Source organism: Lontra canadensis, unplaced genomic scaffold, assembly GCF_010015895.1.
Source record: "Lontra canadensis isolate GAN:19392208 unplaced genomic scaffold, GSC_riverotter_1.0 scaffold3, whole genome shotgun sequence".
In the NCBI taxonomy this organism is placed as follows: Eukaryota; Metazoa; Chordata; class Mammalia; order Carnivora; family Mustelidae; genus Lontra; species Lontra canadensis.
In genome coordinates, this window is record NW_022630997.1 from 50,110,017 (window position 1) to 50,116,016 (window position 6,000).

Consider the following 6,000-nt stretch of genomic DNA (forward strand, 5'->3'; position numbering starts at 1 on the left):
AACTCCTTACTCTTCCATATCTTACTTATAGTATTTTTCAGATTCCAGAATTATGTTGTGATACCCTTTGGTTTTGGTTGTCTATTTCACCCCTAGAGTATAAGTTTTATGACAATAAAATGTTTATCATGTTTCCAGCTCAATTCCCCAGCACTATCTTATGCTACTGCCTGGCACATCAAGTGATCATTGAAACATTTGTTGAAAATGAATACCTAATATTATAAGGCAGTTTTTTGTTTACAAAGGTCTCTATGGGGGATAAAAGAATTGATTGTTGCAAAAGATTTTATTCTCGGTAACAGCGTATGAGTTTTTGTAAGGGCAGCTGGAAATAATGAATAGAATCAATGTGAATTATTTTCCTGAGTCTTCATTAATGAGCCCAAATGGAACCTCCTCTCAGAAGACTCCCTATTAAGCTAAATTAATCGATTGTCCAGCTGTGATCTGAAAGTCCCTTGTCCATTGGTGTCTCCCTCAAGAGTGGATCACTCAGTGGTGAGGACTATATCAAAATCATTTTTTAAAATCACATGCTTTATTTAATTTTTAAAATAAAAATTGTACATACTTAGAAGTATAATGTATATATACACACATGCACACACATAATAAAATGGTCGCTATAATGAAGCTGACATAGCTTCTTTTCACACAGTTACCTTGTGGGTTTGTGTGATGGCATCATCTGAAATCTACTCTCTTAGCAAATTTCCAACATTCAGTACAGTACACTGTTGGTGAGACTGTAGACTGGTGCAGCCATCATGGGAAACAATTTATCTCTATAATTGCCTTGGTACCTAACACTGCCCGTAACCTCAGTGCCTAAGAAAAGTCTCATCGAATGAGTAACTCGAAACATCCTGAGACGTAAAACTCTCTTCTGATGAAAATACTATCCTTTCTAGGATTTAATAAAGACCTCTGCCCAACACCGATGCTACCCAAACACGAACATCTAGTTCTTAACATGCCCCGTTTTGCCTATGGTACACTACCTAGCCCTTTTGACAACTGCATGGTCGATGCCGTCATACTACTTGCACAACACAACCTGTAAAGTAACAGTTGTCACTTATTATAATCGCTATCTGTCCTTTCCTTAAGTGTTTCCTGTTCCCTTGACCTCAAACCAATCTAGGTCATAAAGACAATCTGTGGATGGTATGTGTGAACTAGTCAGGCACCACTGTAACTTCTCTTGTGTCTGTTGGCACTCCTATTCTAAGTAAACAGTTGATCCTCCAGTTGGCCCAGAAGATCATGCTTGTCCAGAGATAAAGTAAGATCCAAATCTTGTCCCATGAAGAAAAACACTGAAGGAGAGGGTTAAGTAAAACTCTTACTATCTCAATTGTTTGTGAAAACAAGCTAACCTCTATTTATGATTTTTGAGTTTGATTTCTACACATTTCTATATTGTCACAAATCTGAACAGTCATTTTATTCCTCTCCCACCAAGTATATCTGGAGATACACCTAGAGAGGGAGATAAAAATAGAGAGATGTAGATATAGGTAGATACAGACTGTGAATTCTGTATTCTGTTCCATTGCTCCAAATATTGCATTATCTTAATTACTGAACTATATTATAATTATTATATATGTGATATAATTATAATAATTTTTGATATGTGGTAGTATAAATCCTCAAGGTTTGTCCCTCTTCTTCAGAATTAGTTTGATTATTCTTGGCCTTTTGCATTTTCATGTAAATTTTAGAGTCAGTCTATAAACTTCCATACACACACAACAGTAACTGCTGGGGTCTAAAGTAGGATTACATTGAATTTATAATACAATTTGAGGAGAACCAATTCTATAATATTGAGTCATCCAAAAAAATCACATGGTATATATCTCCATTTAGTTAGACTACCTTCAAATTAAGTAAATTATTTTTTTTCATAAAGTGATCTTTATGTTATGTTACTTATGATATTTATTATATATAATATATATATTATTTATGCTATTTATTACTAAATATTTGAGTTTATCCCTTTCTCTCCTTTTCCAACATGCTTTCTACTGATCTATGTTCCAGTTCAATCAATTTATCTACTGAATACTTCATTTCCATTTATTGTATGTTTCTGTCCTTGATTTTTTTATTTTATTCCTTTTGTGGAATCCTAATTCTCTGATTAAGTCAATTTTTAAAGATTTATTTATATAACTAGAGAGAGAGAGAGCATGAGAGTTGGGGGAGGGGCAGCAGGAGGGATAGAGGGAGAGAGAGAATCCTCAAGCAGACTTGCCACTGAGCACAAGGCCAGTGTGGCTCATCCCGGGACTCTGAGATCATGTCCTGAGAAAATACCAATAGTTGGCTGTGTAATCATCTGAGCCACACAAGTGCCCCTCTGATTAAATTATTAATCATATTATCTATTCTTTGAATATATTAATCATAATCCTCTTAACATTTGTATCTAAAAACTTTAATATCTAGATCTTTTGTGGATCTATTTCTATCTATTTCTATCCTCTGTTCTATTTTCCTTTGGTGCTTTTGTTTGTATGTCTGATAGTTTTTAATAAATCAATTTTTAAATAAATATTTTGATTGAAAAATTGTAGAGATTTTGGGCAATGCAATGTTTCTCCATAGAAGCTTTGTTTTATTCTCTTAAAACAGAAGAGGGACTGATCATTCCAACCTAGTCAGGGACTGAACTGCTTTGAGGCTGGATTTGGACTGTTGCTTTCCACCTAGCTCTGATTTGCCCCCACTTGTACGTAATTCTCCAAGGTTCCCAGCTGAACATATCTTGGAGACCTTGGCATTCCTGCCCTTGAATGTTTGTCTTTTAAGCTCTCCGAGAATGCATAAAATGATGTTCTACTTTTTATTCTCTTTCTATTTGACTTCCTAGTCACTTGCTCTGCCTTGCTAAATTGGCAAATACATGGAGGGCAAATTTAACAATGACAAGTGTTGAGTTCTCTCTGCACCTGCCTCATCCAAAATCCTGGTCCCTAAAGTCTTTGTTCCTTTAGCAATTCCAATATAAATACTTTATTCTCTAGGCTTATGATGTTATCTAAAGCTCTTCCAGCGTTCCTGCTCCTTAGCTTCTTGCCTCTGTCCACATTCTCAGCCTTCCAATTTTTGCCGTGAATTTGCAAATGACAGAATAACCACATTCAAAACATTAGCTTTGCTTTCTTTGGTATTGTGAGAAAAAACTCAGAATGCACACAACATTTTGGATATACTTAACCTTAAAAATCATTCGTTGTTTATCTGAAACTCAAATTTAATGGAGCATCCAATATTTTAATTTGCTAGATCTGGCAACCTTATCTCAGTATACATCTCTTCCCTCCAGGCTCTGGTCTCAAAAGACAGAGCTGCCTCCAAAGTTCTCTGGTGCCCTCAAACCAATGCTGTTTTCTGTTTAGCTTGTTAATTTTTTGTCTCCTTTCCAGTTTTCTAAGCAGGAGTATTGGTTTTATACAAACTATTCCATTATAGCCAGTAATAGTAATTAATAATATTTTCTTAAAATTAAATAATGTATTCTTTAATAAGAGATTGTTTAAATGTATGTTAAAAGAAGAATAAAAGGAAACTTATATACTTAACATTTACATGTTTGTGTAGATGAATATTAGTTTACACATAAATTTAGATATAAATTATCTGAGTGTAAAAAATGTTACCCCACCCCATGCATAATCTTGTCCTCAGATATTTATTCACCAAAACATTAATCCTTCATGGTTGAATTAATTATTTATGATTTTTGTATGTATGTGTTATGTAATTTTTGAAGAATGAGCATATATTGTTCATGTAATAAGTGACTTCTAACTATAGAGAAAATAAAAAGAAAGAATTACTGAAGCCTTTACAGTTCATCAAAAATGCAACTGAAGCACCTGGGTGGCACAGTTGGTTGAACATCTCTTGGTTTTGGCTCAGGTCATGATCTCAGTGTCCTGAGATTCAGCCCCACATCAGGCTCTGTGCTCATCCCAAGTCTGTTGAGGTTCTCTCGCCCTATCCTTCTACCCTCTCCCTGATATCTCTCTCTCGCTCTCTCTAAAATTAATTAGTTATTTAATTAATTAATCTTTATAATTTTTAAAAAATGCAATGCTTATTCACTTCCAGGCCTTTGTTGATATTATCCTCTTTCCTGGAGCTTTTTTACTTTCCTTCCCTGAAACCTTAGTTTCTCTTGAGCATACATTTTAGTTTAGTTTAAGCATATGTTTTACCATAAAGCCCTAAACTTGTTTGATTATAAGACTTTGTCTGAATGTCCCCCAGAATATTTTAGGTGAACTAGTCTGTTTTACTTACATGATATTTAATATGCATTTAATAGATGTTTAATGTTTAATAAATATTTAGTAATAAATATTTTTAAATCAATAATGATATGAATTTATTAATTAAAGAAAAAGAGACTATAAATAAATAGGAGTGCTCATCATTCAGAAAATCCTCCATAAATATTATGTATGTCAAACCAGATTTTGATACATATTAACTGGCAGAGACAGAGGTCACACTCTCTGAGAATTTCAAAAAAGCGCAGTTATTTTATTTTGCCATTTAAATTCAGACTTTTATGCTGTAGCAATCTGTGTTCCCAAGGGCAGGATTGATAATGTCTTATAAGTGATAAAGAGCTTTACACATGCCTAAATAGAAGGTCACCCCAGTAAGGCATGACTTATTTATGTTTCTCTTTTTGTGGCTTGTCTTGTCATGTCTGTTACTCATTGCTATTTTTTTATTTAATTGATTCATAAGAGTTCTCTGAATATATCTGGTATATTTACTCTTTAATATATAAATTGGTTATATTTTCTCAGTGTGCTATTTGAAATGAAAATATATTAAATTGGCTTAAAAAAATCTCCAGCTATAACAAGACGAGACAGTTAAAAAGAAAAGAAACATATTCTCTTAAATACTGATTAATTTCATATTAATGAATTTATAAAAAGTTTACAAATATTTTTTAAGCAAATACCATCTATTAAGCACTGGGGAAGAAGTGATATAGTGTCTGTGCTCATGGAAACTGCTTCCTAAAAATATTTAAGAAAGAAATTATTCATAGATTTAAAATATATTTCTTAGAAAAGGTTTTTATGCTTTGTACTTATGCTGGGAGGGATAATCTTATGTGTACTAAAGCTATGAATAAAACTATAATATTTAGAATGTATTTAAATATATAAAAATAAAAAAGATCTAATATGTGAATCCTATACTTATTTTCAGTGTTGTCCTGAAACATCAATATGAATATGCCTGTCTTAAATGAAATATGAGTTCTTTAAGAGCTGATTATATGACTTGGAACTACTTAAAATCACTCTGTCCAAAATGTGACTTCTGACAAATATTACATGGTATTTCCGATTCCACATGGGAACAGTTGAAAATAATTAAAGAGTTAATTTTCATATTTCATATTCACAGCGTACTTGAAATAATTTTTTTTGACATAAATTTTTAAGAGGAAAAAAGACACATGTTTAATTAAAAGGAAAGTTAAAAGAGTAGGAGGAACTGAAATGTGCTCAACTTCAATGACACTATTGGAAAATAATTATTTCAAAAACAGCTTATCTGTTGAAAGCTGGCAAACCACCAGGATCTTGATTGCTGTAAGCCATTTTATCACCGCTTTAAGCAGATAAATTGAACAAAGAGAAATTAATTTCAGTCACACAATAAGAACCATCATCTTTCCAAAATGGAGTATCTTCTACAATATTGTACATTGTGTTAGAACAAGAATTTGTAAGCAAATACTAAATTCCTGTCTTCAAATGTTCATCAGGAGATTTGGACCGATAACTTCTTATCATATTAAAATTTTATTCTTTTTCATTTTTTGACCTCTTCCCAGGACTATATGCACACGAGTGCACACACACACAGACACACATAGCTGGCAATAAAAAAAAAATCTCTGTAACTGTTCTTTATTGTTCAGTAGTAATATAGAGTGACAATTGT